The following is a 14,165-nucleotide window of genomic DNA, read 5'->3' as shown; positions in this document are numbered from 1 at the left end:
GAGAACTATGGATGAAATGCAGTATACAAATTTAATAAATAATAATAATGCTGTCACAAAGGAAGCACAAAATGCATGTTTTTGTTTTAAAAAGGCCATTGGCTATACTTGAGATGCTTAAGAGAAACAAAACAGAAAGGGCAACCCCCCCAAAAAAAAACATTGTATCACCTGGTGATGGATTCAGATGTATGCACTTCTTTAAAACTGCTTCAGCAACATTTGGCAGATATAAAAGTTGCTAAAAGCAAGTCTCTCTATTCCCACCACCAAAAAGCAAACAAATGATTGCAGTGTTTCCAGATGGCACATCCATATATTAATTTTTTGTGTTTGCCCTCTGCAGTGGTTATATGAGGGTAATGGGAAAATCTATATTCAGCATGTTTGGAATAGGAGGCATGCACTGTTTATCAGAGAACTAAGTAGGATAGCCATATATTAATCAGGTGTTTTTTTAAAAAACATACAAAAAGGAACTGCAGCAAAATGTTGTAGTGTGGAATGTGCTCCAGGATACCCTGTCCTGTTCCTCTTCCACATTGACTATCAGTCAGTATTCCACACCCACTGAGCATGTTGAGTTCTCCCTGGGCTGCTTCTTGCCTTATTTCCTTCCCACCCCTAAATATTTTTAGCTGTTATACAGAACTGGCATTTGTGTGTGTGTGTGTGTGTGTGTTCCACTTTGATCTTTCACTAGGCAATGCCTTTGACTTTTGCAGAAGATGGCAAAGATGGTTTCTACAGAGCTTGTAGGAGGGGGACCTGTGGCTTTTCAAAGCCCCAGACAGTATGGTCAGAGGTCAAGAAGCTCCCCAAGCCCCATCTAGGCTAATATTGCTTTTCTGCAGCAGAGGATAGCGTGCTGGAGGAAACCCCCACTCAGCCCTCCTAGATCACACCATGTGCCTATTGAGAGCAGCATCCTGTTATCCACAGTGGTCCATCAGGTGCTTGCCACTTTCCCTTGTCCTGATGTGCCCCACAGGTTAAAATTTTAAGGGGAGAACTATGTATGCCACCCTGAGCTACTTGGAGGAAAGGTGAGATAAAATTGCCTGATATAACTAGTTGTTGTTGTTGTTTAGTCGTTTAGTCATGTCCGACTCTTCATGACCCCATGGACCAGAGAACGCCAGGCACCTCTGTCCTCCACTGCCTCCCGCAGTTTGGTCAAACTCATGCTGGTAACCTCGAAAACACTATCCAACCATCTCGTCCTCTGCCGTCCCCTTCTCCTTGTGCCCTCCATCTTTCCCAACATCAGGGTCTTCTTCAGGGAGTCTTCTCTTCTCATGAGGTGGCCAAAGTACTAGTAACTAGTAGTGACTCCCTATAAACTGTAGCAGGAACCCCCCCCCACACCAATCATTCTGTTTGTATAAACTACACACTCACACACTACATACGCCACATTTCTGTTATAAATTCATAGAAAATCAACCATACATCGGATTTGCACTGTTCCATTTTTATTTTTACTCCATATGACAAGAACTAACAAAGGGGGGTGGCTTAGTCCTGGTCAGCCATAATCCCTTCACTGTCTCAGCACATCCACAGGAGCTCTGCCCATACCAACCCTGATGATCCCAGACAGAAGACAATCAAGATCACAAAGAACTTGCATATGGGAGTGGATTCAGCATGGACTGAAACAAAGGACAATGATCAGATCTTCTCTCAGGGGGCAGGAAACTGCAAACTCCCCTTTGTCTCCTGAAGTGACTCAGGGGGAGGGGGGAAGGGAGGAACCAGCCAGGTGACAAGACACTCGGGTTAGCACCAACTCCTCCCTCAACCCCTCCTTTCTGTAATGTATGCATGATGTTACCACCACAACTCCTCCCTCAACTCCTCCTTTCTGTAATGTATGCATGATGTTTCTGGGGGTGGGCTAGACCTAGAGGAGGGGAATTTCAAAAGTTTCTATAAGACCTTGCACACTATTCTTCTGGGTCTTTTCCTCTCTCCTGCAAGTGAGGGGAATACCCTGTTGCAACAGTTCAATAAAGACCAAGCCTACAGGCTGCTGTTTTGCTCCAAGTTATCCTGGTTGGTGTCTTTGTTTTGTCCAAGGGAGCCCTCGGATTTTTCCTGTAACAAAGCTCAGGTGGGGACCCTACTGGTCCTGCCATTTCTTGCAGTGGTTTAGGAGGCGAGAGTATAATGTCTCTTTCTTGAGTCTTCTGCTTGCCGGAAACAACACAAGACTCTGACTCCTTCTTGGCAGCTCACTTCCAATATTGCTTTTCCCGTTGTTTTTGCTTTTGATTGCAGTGATTTTATAATCACTGCACCCTGCCCTGAACTCTAGACGGGCAATGTGCGGTAACCCATCCACAAATAAATTTTAACCATTGTCCTTTGCATCAGGCAGCAAAAGGTCTTGGAGTGGTGCTGAAAGGAATGGGAAGAAGTAAACATGCATGCAAGCGCTTTGATGCCAAAAACTCCAGACTGTGCATACAGGACCAGTAGTTTCAGCCCCTGTGTTTGCCAAGAAGACATGTTTTAATTGGTGCCATCCTGTGATGGGCCAAAAGGGAAATGTTTGTGGCATCCTTGTATGGACAGCTATATCCTCTTCTTCTTCTTCTTCTTCTTCTTCTTCAATCCCTCGTAACCAAGTAAGATTGTCTTCCATAAACACGGTTTTAGCAGTGAGTCCTTAAGTGACTGTGGAGGCCAATTCCGGATCCACATGTCCTTTCACAGTGGGGACATAGGTTTCCAGGCAAGAGTTGATCACAGTGAGGGTTTGCCAAGCATGCCTTCCTCTTAGCGCATTTCTCCCTTTCGTCCTGAGTTTGAGTGTCTTCAAAGCTCATGACACCTTTGGTCAAGGCTGTTCTCCAATTGGAGGCCAGTGTTTCCCAGTTGTTGGTGTTTATACTACATTCTTAAAGATTTGCCTTGAGAGAGTCTTTAAACCTCTTTTGTTGACTACCAGAATTACACTTTCCATTTTTAAGTTCAGAATAGAGTAGTTGCGTTGGAAGATGATAATCAGGCATCCGCACAACATTGCCAGTCCAATGAAGTTGATGTCGAAGAATCATTGCTTTAACATTGATGATCTTTGCTTCTTCCAGTACACTGGCATTAGTTCGCCTGTCTTCCTAAGTGATGTGTAAACATTTTTGGAGACACCGTTGATGGAATCTTTTGAGGAGACAGCTATATAATATATTTTTAAATGCCGTCCCATTCTCTTCTAAGCAGTAGCAAAATTTCAAGGGTTCCAGATGCTCACCCAGGGGCATTCTGAATTCAGGGCATAGTGGAAGCTGTAGTGTTTTAAGGTATATGATTTGTTTTACACCTATATACACCAGGAGCTACATGAAGAAGAGAGTTCACAGCATTTACATATTCAGAGTGTTTTTACTTGCTTTTCTCACAGCTTGAGGCAGCTTGGGTCCAGTCTCTGGATTGCAGCCTCTGTAGTCAGGCAGCCAAGATCCTTCTGGCCTTTGTTCTCTTTTCTTGTTCCCACTCTTTCTGTCAACACACACACCACCATCACCTTGGTAACCTGCCAATTCTCTTGTCTCTGTTCCTCATAGCTGGAAGTTCTTTTGTATTGCCAATAGCCCTTAATGGCCTATGATTGTTTCTTAAGGGCTCTGTACTTCACTAGCCTATCTAGGCTAGTTTGCATGAGCCAGCCCAGGGATTTCTTGTGTGGCACAGTTCTGTAGCTTGCATTTTCTCTTCCTATTCCAAATATTAGCTGGATTCTGACATTCATTAATTTCTTGGGTTGGTGGGGGTCTCCCCTTCAATTTATATCAGCATATTGCATGCAATTTAGTATTTGATGAAGAGTCATATACCATGTAGAGATTACCTCTAATTCTGCTGGGTTGGTGAAGCCAGCAAAACTGTCTTGGGCAAGACACAGCTCTGTAGGCTCTGTGGCAAAAATGCAGTTGGATCAAAGAGATGTGGCAGGGACCACCAACTAGCTGGTTGGCAGTGCATTGCAAGCCCCAACTACCAGCTTATTGTCAGGAATTGCATAGCTCTGTACAGTGTTATGCAAGAAATGCCTGGTGATCAGCAGGATTGTTAATGAAGGGGGGAAAAGGATTGTCAGGTGATTGTGATGTCAAGTGATTGACAGGTAGGCAGTCCCACTCACTGGTCAAACTTGGCCTGTAGGGCGGGTAGGGAAGATAAGGCTACAATCCGCTGCTTGGATCTTGTTTCCCAGTCCTGCAGTAGAAGGTAGATTCAGATGGTAGAAGTAGTTGTCCTGCCTCACCAAAGTTCAACTGGGAGGTGAATGGGCAATCAGGAAAGAACAGAACAATCATCCTTCTGAGCTGTGCTGGTCATTCTTCTGCCATCCTTCTGTACTGAACTATTGAGAACATTGTGTTACAGCATTTTATTTTTTAAAGGAGAAGGTGCACCTATGAGTGGAGGAAACTGGTCTGCTGCCAGCACAACCTTCTGTAGCTTGAGTCCCATGGGAACTAGTGGCGTGAGTTGTACACAATGCTACTATTTTCTTTGTATGTGCTCTTTTGGACTTCTTTTGGCAGAGCAAATATAGATTGCAAGGTCTCCTTGGGTGGAGAGAGCATGCAGTTTGTCTCCTCTGTGTTGCGTCTTCCTTGCTCAAGCGTTTGCATCTATAATGACCAAAGTCACAGAACTGAATCAACCCAAGGAGAGGTTGCCCCAGATTATAATCTACACACCCTACCAGCAAACATTGTTTTCCTATAGAAAGTAAAACGTTCCGGACACTCAGATTAAGGAAGCCTTATAGTGGTCTGTGGGGACACAGGTGGCGCTGTGGGTTAAAGCCTCAGCGCCTAGGACTTGCCGATCGAAAGGTCGGCGGTTCGAATCCCTGCGGCGGGGTGCGCTCCCGCTGCTCGGTCCCAGCGCCTGCCAACCTAGCAGTTCGAAAGCACCTCCGGGTGCAAGTAGATAAATAGGGACCGCTTACCAGCGGGAAGGTAAACGGTGTTTCCGTGTGCGGCTCTCGCTCGCCAGAGCAGCGATGTCACGCTGGCCACGTGACCCGGAAGTGTCTCCGGACAGCGCTGGCCCCTGGCCTCTTAAGTGAGATGGGCGCACAACCCCAGAGTCTGTCAAGACTGGCCCGTACGGGCAGGGGTACCTTTACCTTTACCTTTTATAGTGGTCTGTTTACTGCATGCCTTAAAGCAGCCTTCCCCAGCCAGGTGCTCTCCTGTAGTTTTGGACAGTTGCAACCAGCACAGTGGGATGATGCTGGGGCTGATGGGAGTGCAGCTGTACTAGCTGGGGCTGATAGGCAACATGTGGAGAGCAGCAAACTGAAGAAAGTTGCCCTAAGCCACAGGTTTCATTGTCACTGCATGCAGGAGGAGTTCATGGTCACCTTGGAGGATAGATGGGCCAGCTGAAAATCAGGGCTATGCACCCTCTCCAGCTATTCAGGCTACTAACTGGTTGTATTTTATTATTACATGTCATAAAGCCACTCAAGGTTGGGGAAAATTGAAGACTGGAACACAAATTCCTTAGTTATAATTAAAACATTGCAAAGGGACAGGAAAACCTTTAACATCTTGTCCTTTCCCCATCCTCTTATTCTATTTCCTGCTAGTAGATTCAGCTCCCTGCTCTGCAGCATGCCAGATGCAATTTAAAATTTTATACTGCTCTCCTCCAGATTCCTGTTGAGTGTGTTTTCAACTGATATGCAAGTAGAGTACAGCTGCTATATCAATATTGCCCTAGAAAAAATAGCACAGGCTTCCTCCTTTCTTGAACGGTTGCTAAGGGGATCTTTAGTTACAAGGTTGCACTGACATCGCTGGTATTGATAAGGGCTTGTTTTTAATAATAAAGAATGCAAAACACAATTAAAAGCTGCTTTTGCCTAACCACTGTAGTAATTAGATAAGCAGGCAATCAGGACGTGGAGAGGGAGGGAGGAAGAGCTTATCTAGTAATGAACTGAGCATTCCTCTTGTGTTCCAATGAGGGGGAGCAGCTCTCTAAGATGAGATGCTTCTGTGGCTTGAACTGGAACAAAAACATGAAAGCCTGTAGGTTGTTTGAAGAACCAAAAACATGTTTCCAGAAGATACAAAGCCCTGTGCAAGAGTAGCGGTGGGGGAGTATCCTGTATAGTTCTTCCAGCAGAACTATACATTTAAAAATAAAACAATTTTTAAAAGCAGACTTTGGGGCGGGTGCAACACCTTTTGAATGCACAGCATTTCCTGGTAGGGCTCGGGAAGATCTGGTGAGGCACGCCGTGTCGGAGTATAGTCACTATTGAGCTAGTGGCTGGCTGGTCTGACAGGGTAAAGCAGCTCCCAACTGAAACCTGATCATTATTGAGAATCATGGAAGAGCTGGAAGAGACTCTGAAGGCAATGGAGTCTGCTCCACCAATCTCAGTCTGCCCTCATCTAGGCCACAGCTGTCTGTCAGCTAGCCTGAGGGATGACTGTCCTAGCAGTCAGCTTCGCCCCCTCCCCCTTAGACTGTGTACACACTGTACCTTTAAAGTACCGTATATTCATAGCCCTCAAATAATTCTGGGCTACTGAAGTGTATTAAAGGTTGCTGGATATTGCAACTCTGTGAGGGGTAAGGGGGGTAAGGTACAGTGACCATACAGGGGACATATGTGATTTAGAGGTTTGGTGAGTATTCAGCCTGCTTTGCCCTTGTAGAGCTCAGCAGGGAGGAGACGGACAAAACGAGAGCTAGTTGGCTAAGCCTGTTTTGGCTCTGGCTCCACTGAGTGCTGGGCTCCCTGCCTTCTGCCTGACCAGTGCTAATGTGCACCAGCTACCGTTGCTTGAAGGCTTGACCGATGCAGCAGCCATCTGCTCAGTGCAGCATCCCAAGCAGACCACCACCCAGCAAAGAAGAACCCACTGCCTCCAAGGCATTCTGTATCTGCCAGACCCCGTGACCTTTAGGAAGCTTTTCCTTTTGTGTTGCTGGCATTTGCTTCCTTGCACTTTCAATCCATTCAACATATAACTTCAGAGGGCAGTTAAGGAAGCACAATTTTGAAAGGTGCCCTATGGAAACACATGCAGAACAGAACACATGTACAGCAGGGAGTGTGCATACAGGGATTTCTTTTTTTTTTAAATGTGGGTGAGCATTAAAAAAATGCCATCTACCAAGCTCAGGAATAGAGAATGGTGACCCTCCAGATGTTGTTGGACTACAACTCCCATCACTGTCAGCTAGCACAGTGAATGCCCAGGGATGATGGGAGTCACAAGTTCCCCATCCATGCTCCAGCTGCAGTCTGAAGGAGTGCAGTCCAGGTTCCTACCACCTTGTTTTTCTGCTGTAGGGGTAGCCTTAGTCTAAGAATCCGCAGCACAAGCAAGAAAACTGCTGGGTGTCAGAGACTGGTTGGATGCATAAAATTGACAGCAGGAACCATCTGGGGAGGCCCCAAGGGAAGAATGGTCAGAGCCCAGGGATTGGTGGTGGGATGACAATGAGTGGTCAGAGGGAGAAGACTGGGAAAAGGTTTCAGAAGCTGAAGAGGTTAGAGGGCTTAGTGAGCAGGGGGAGCCTGTAGCAGAGAAAAGTCCAGAAGCAGAGGCAGAAGCAGGAGAGAGGGAGGAGAAAGGCCAAGAGGCAGAGATGAGTCAGGCTGGTGAAGATGCACTGGGGTCTATCCTTCCTGCTGTGACAAGCTCCCCCCCCCCCCCGCCTGGTCTCCCAGAACCAGTAGAGGCATGAATATGGCAGAGGAGAAATTAGCATCATGCAAGCACAGTCTCAGATTGCTTGGGGAAAACCCTGGGGACTTAGGCAGTTGTGGGAAGGCAGTCCCAGCAACTGCTTAATGGGGGCAAGACCTGTCGGAGATGAGTTGCTGTGCTCATTTAGCCAGGCACTCCTGTTCAGAACACTTTTTTGCTAATAAAGAGTTAACTCCACTTACTTTGTGTGATTTACTGCTGGCTCGCTCCTGTCACTTTGTCTGTTATTATTAGAAGACCTCCACAACTCATACTATGGGTTGTGTTCCTGGATCAGGGTCCCAGATTTTCACAAACTTTGTATTGAGCACGTTTGTTTGTTTGTTTCAAGGCAAAAGATCAGTGATTAATATTCATATGTTGATTCCAGTGTGGGAAGTTTCAGGTAAAGAACAGAAGCAGGCCTTTTGAAAACCAGACTTCATGAAGTTCACATGATGGAAAGTTACTGCAGGCTGAAATGGGGATGGGAAGATAATTTCCTACTGAAATTGCATGTATAACATCACCCTATTTTTAACCTAGTCCACAATAAGCTGTTTCCATTGCTGTCAGCTTCTCTCGAACATGAGCACTAATTAAACAGGAAGCTGAATTACAGTGAAGATGTGAGGCCTTCAGGTCCACAGGACCTAGAATGTCAGTGTTCTAACAAGTCTTTTTCTTCAAAATCTAATAAAAATGGGAGCTAACAACATCAATCAATTGTTGAATATTGTGGCTTTAAGAGATACAGAAACTGAGCATATCATTCCCCCCTTTTGAAAACAATACTCAAGGGAACCAGTACAATTAATACACAAGAACAAAACCTGCTTCTTGCAGAAAATGTTGAAGCACTCCCCCTCTTGATGTAGTTCTTCTTTTCACTGACAAATGCCAAAGTTTTTGAAGTAAAAGTCATTAAGTGCAGGCATAACTTTGATGTTTCTTCAACTCTATTATCACAGAGAAACTCTTTGCAAACTTTTTTGAAGTAAAAGTCATTAAGTGGAGGCATAACTTTGATGTTTCTTCAATTCTGCTGCCTATTTTTCTGTCACAGAGAAACTCTTCAAACTGGTTGAAAAAAGAAGTCAGAATTGCCAGTGTCTAATTAGGATTGCTATCACCTTTCTCATTAGCTATTTCCATACGGAACAAAACACATTCTGGAGGGCCCTCAGGAGAAAGTTTTTTTGTAAGGTGGCAACAAACACCTTTTTGTTTGTGACCCTCTGACCTCCACCCCCCACCAGAGACTGACCGTGGAGGTCCAACAAGCACAACACTATTACCCTGTTGGTGAAAAGCATTTGATGGGATGCCAGCCAGGTACTATATTTTTCTGAATGGGTGGTGGTCGGGGGCGGTATTTGTAAACTGGCGAGTTGGTGGCGAGTTTTATTTCTGAGCAAAAGGACAGTTTTGCATTTTGACTTGGTTTTTTGTCTCCTGCATTTTTTGTTTTCATTCCTGTTGGGTTCAACACTGTTGTGAGTAGCACTGAGATTGCTTTGCAGAAGGCCTCTAGTCATGGCGTAGCCAGGTTTTTTGTTTGGGGGGAGAGCAGGAGTTTTGTTAGGTGGGGGACAGAACTGACATGATTGGTCAGTTAGTTTAGTATTTATATTGTTTTGCTTGATGTAGGGGAGCTGCTGCCCCCTCACTCCCCCTTGGCTACGCCCATGCCTCTAGCAAATCAAAAATAAAAATGGACCTCATGGGAAGGATTCTGTCACTGTTCTAGTGACCCCCTCAAACATCAAAGGGATTTCGCCTTAGTATAGTCTTCTAGGGGCTGGCTCCAGATGTTATGGGCTGCAACACCCAGAAGCCCCAAACAGCAGCTTTTTTTAAAAAATATATATATTAAAGATTTTCTTGTTTTACAGAAGTGTTTGCAATGTCTCTTTCGTATTTTTTCCCCCATGTAACATTTTTACAAATCAGTTTCATTTGTTGAGACATTGGGAAGAAAAGGGGGAAAGGTTGGGGTTGGCCTAGGATGTGGTTGTTCATTTGTGGTTGGCTGTGGTGGTCTTTGTTTTCATGTTACAGATAGGTAGCCGTGTTGGTCTGCCATAGTCAAAACAAAAAAAATTCCTTCCAGTAGCACCTTAAAGACCAACTAAGTCAGTTCTTGGTATGAGCTTTCGTGTGCATGCACACTTCTTCATGTGTGAGTGTGGTGGCTGGGTGTTTTGGATCAGGTTAGCCATATTGATTTGTATGCTGTTGGTGGGTTTTTGTCATTGTCTTGTTGGGCTGTGTATGTGATAAAGGGGAGCCATACCGGGGTGAAGGTGTCTTCTTCTATTTGTTTCTGTGTCATTAAAGAAAGAGGGGGGTTTGCCCTGCCAGACATGAAGTTATATTATGAATCAGCAGCTTTCTGCTGGATAAAGGACTGGCTACTTCTTGAAAACACTGACATTCTGGATTTGGAAGGGTTCAACAATGCGTTTGGGTGGCATGCATATTTGTGGTATGACAAGGTTAGAGCTCATAAAGCATTTAAGAACCATATTGTCAGGAAAGCAGTTTTTAATGTCTGGACAAGATATAAAGATTTATTAGAAAACAAGACCCCAAGGTGGTTGTCACCTATGGAAGCTAAGGCTCTGAAAAGACTCAATATGGAGGCCAAATGGCCGAAATATTGGGAGATATTAGAACATGATGGAGATACATGGAGATTGCAGAGTTTTGAGAAATTAAAAGATAAAGTGTGAGACTGGCTACACTATTACCAAATCAGAGAGGTCTTTAATATGGACAAGAAAATAGGTTTCCAGGTGGAAAAATCAAAATTAGAAACGGAATTGTTAGAACCTAAAACTAAGGTACTGTCAAGAATGTACAACTTGCTGTTAAAATGGAATACTCAGGATGAAACGGTCAAATCAGCTATGATTAAGTGGGCACAAGACATTGGTTATAACATTATGTTTGCTGACTGGGAACGGTTATGGACCACTGGTATGAAATTTACGGCATGTAATGCCTTGAAAGAAAATATTATGAAAATGATTTACAGGTGGTACATGACACCAGTCAAGCTTGCAAAGATATATCATTTGCCTGACAATAAGTGTTGGAAATGTAAGGAAACTGAGGGAACTTTCTTTCACCTCTGGTGGACGTGCCCAAAGGTAAAAGCTTTCTGGGAAATGATCTATAATGAACTGAAAAAGGTATTTAAGTATACCTTCCTTAAGAAACCAGAGGCCTTCCTCTTGGGCATTGTTGGCCAGAAGGTGTTAAAGAAGGATAGAACCTTTTTTATGAATGCAGCAACAGCAGCAAGAATACTTATCGCAAAGTATTGGAAGACACAAGATTTGCCCACCTTGGAAGAATGGCAGATGCAATTGATAGACTACATGGAATTGGCAGAAATGACTGGCAGAATCCGAGACATGGGAGAAGAACAAACAGAAGAAGAATGGAAGAAATTTAAAGATTATCTGCAAAAACATTGTAAATTATTTTAATGTTAAAGTGATCCAGGATAGTGAGACAATGTGGCATTAGTGACAAAGCTGAAAGGAATGTGCAAAGATGTTTTATGAGTAACAAATAAAGAAACACAGTTAAATTAATCAAATGATGGGGGATTAGAAGATAAGTGGACAGCAGTGGGAATGGTTAATTTATAAGAAATTAAGAAATATTAAAATTAGTCAAAATAGAGGAAGAATTTGCTGAAACTAAATTGGAAATTTGAATACAGAAAAGGGAGATGTGAGGAAGTCAGGAAAGTAAGTTATATGAAATTAAGAGTTGAACTTACATATTTTTGTTTGGTTTTTGTGTTTTTTATCGTTTATTGTTTGTTGTGTTATTTTGTCTTGTTTGTTATTATAAATCTGTTGAAACCTTAATAAAAATCTTTTTAAAAAAATATTTGTTTCTGTGTCAGTTTCAGTTTATTGGTTAATTTTTCTAATAAGGCTGTTTCCCATACTATTTGGTACCATTGGTCCATGCTTACTCCTGACAGGTCTCTCCAGTGTCTGGCTATGCTGCTTCTGGTTGCTGAAAGTAGGTGGGTTACGAGTTCTTTGTGGTGTAAGTGGGCATTATTGTCTTGGAAGATGTTTAGTAAGGCCAATTCTGGGGTGATTTCTAATATTTACTTGGTTATTTTACTTATTGTATGGTTGTTGTCCAGAATAGTTGGATTTTGGGGCACTCCCACCAAATGTGGAGGTATGTGCCTGTGGAGGTGCACCCTCTTCAGCATTTTGGTGAGGTTCCTGGGCGTATTAACACTAGTTTTCTTGGTGTTAGGTATCACCTGTGGGTGAGTTTTAGAGAGAGTTATTTTCTTTTCGTTGATATGGATTTAAAGGGGGGTTTAGACCATATTTTGGTCCATTGAGTGGGGTTAGTCTCATAGCCTATGTCATCCTCCCATTGTTTTTTGATTGCAAACAGCAGCTATTGAGCCAGTGTCCTGCAGAGCGATTCTCAAGAGGCCTTGGTCCTTATCAGCTTTGCAATCTTCCCTTTCATCTCACCTTTTCTTTGGGTCTGGCTAATATAGGCTTCATCCTGAACTTTCCTCCTCTCCCCACAAAAAAACTGTTGAGCAGGAAATGCTCAGTGGGCGTCACCCACAGAGCTGGGTGGGGGCAGTCTGGGCATAGCATTGTTGACTTCTGTTTAGCCTGGTTCACACATCAGGTTGGTGAGCTGGTGCATCCAGCCAGGATCTAGAGTATCTCTTGAAATGGGGACAGGTTTCTTTCCACATTCTCTCCTATCCATGAAGAATGCTGTGTCCTCCTGCTGGATCAGGAGGTGTGCCCCTTGGCTGTTGCCTCAGTGCCTGCTCCTGGGCTTCTCCTTACAGACCACAAGGAAGCCTTTGCTTGCACCGCATCCTGTGAGAACCAGACCCCCATATGCCCAAAGGATCCCTGCCTCCCTTGTTCTGGACATGCTACTACTTGGCCATGGCGCCACTTCTACCTCCAGGAGCTCTCCTTACTTTTACAGCTAGAAAGGCAGGCTTCAGAGGTGTGCATTTGGGACCCAAATCCCACCAACTGTGCCTCAAAGGCTGCAGCTTCCCATTTCCCCATGCCATTTTTAAATATTTTGCCCACAGTGGGACTTGCCTCCGAGGAAACCTTCCTACGATTGGGCCATGCAGCCCATTACCCTTTCCATTTCATTGTTGCAAGGTCTTAACTCTGCAGACCCCTTCATGGATCTCTGCCTTGCAGTGGTGAAGGGGCTTGAATAACTCAGAGAAGCTATGAACTATGCCGAGCAGGGCACCCAAGATGGACAGGTCATAGTGGAGAGTTTTGACCAAACGTGATCCACCTGGAGGAGGAACCGGCAAGCCACTCCAGTATCCCTGCCAAGAAAACTCCATGGACAAAGACAACAGGCATATAAAAGATATGACGCTGGAAGATGAGCCCCTCAGGTCGGAAGGCGTCCAACATGCTACTGAGGAAGAGCGGAGGACAAGTACAAGTAGATCCAGAGCTGATGAAGCAGCTGGGCTAAAGCCGAAAGGTCGCTCAGTTGTGGATATGTCTGGAAGTGAAAGGAAAGTCCAATGCTGTAAAGAAAAATATTGCATAGGAACCTGGAATGTAAGAACCATGAACCTGGGTAAGTTGGATGTGGTCAAAAATGAGATGGCAAGAATAAATATTGACATCCTGGGCATCAGTGAACTAAAATGGACGGGAATGGGCGAATTCAGTTCGGATGACTATCATATCTACTACTGTGGGCAAGAATCCCGTAAAAGAAATGGAGTGGCCCTCATAGTCAACAAAAGAGTGGCGAAAGTTGTACTGGGATGCAATCTCAAAAATGAAAGAATGATCTCGATACGAATCCAAGGCAGACCTTTTAACATCACAGTAATCCAAGTTTATGCACCAATTACTGGTACTGAAGAAACTGAAACTGATCAATTCTATGAAGACTTACAACACCTTATAGAAGTGACACAAAAGAAGGATGTTCTTCTCGTTATAGTGGATTGGAATGCTTAAGTAGGGAATCAAGAGATAAAAGGAACAACTGGTAAGTTTGGCCTTGGAGATCAAAGCGAAGCATGGCAAAGGCTAATAGAGTTCTGTCAAGAGAACAAGCTGGTCATCACAAACACGCTTTTCCAACAACACAAGAGACGACTCTACACATGGACATCACCAGATGGGCAGCATTGAAATCAGATTGATTATATTCTCTGCAGCCAAAGATGGAGAAGCTCTATACAGTCAGCAAAAACAAGACCTGGAGCTGACTGTGGCTCAGATCATCAGCTTCTTATAGCAAAATTCAAGCTTAAACTGAAGAAAGTAGGAAAAACCACTGGGCCGGTAAGATACAATCTAAGTCAAATCCCTTATGAATACACAGTGGAAGTGAGGAACAGGTTTAAGGATTTAG

This window comes from Podarcis gaigeae (genome assembly GCF_964106915.1).
Source record: "Podarcis gaigeae genome assembly, chromosome: Z".
Taxonomy (NCBI): Eukaryota; Metazoa; Chordata; class Lepidosauria; order Squamata; family Lacertidae; genus Podarcis; species Podarcis gaigeae.
Note: the sequence above shows the minus strand (reverse complement) of the source record.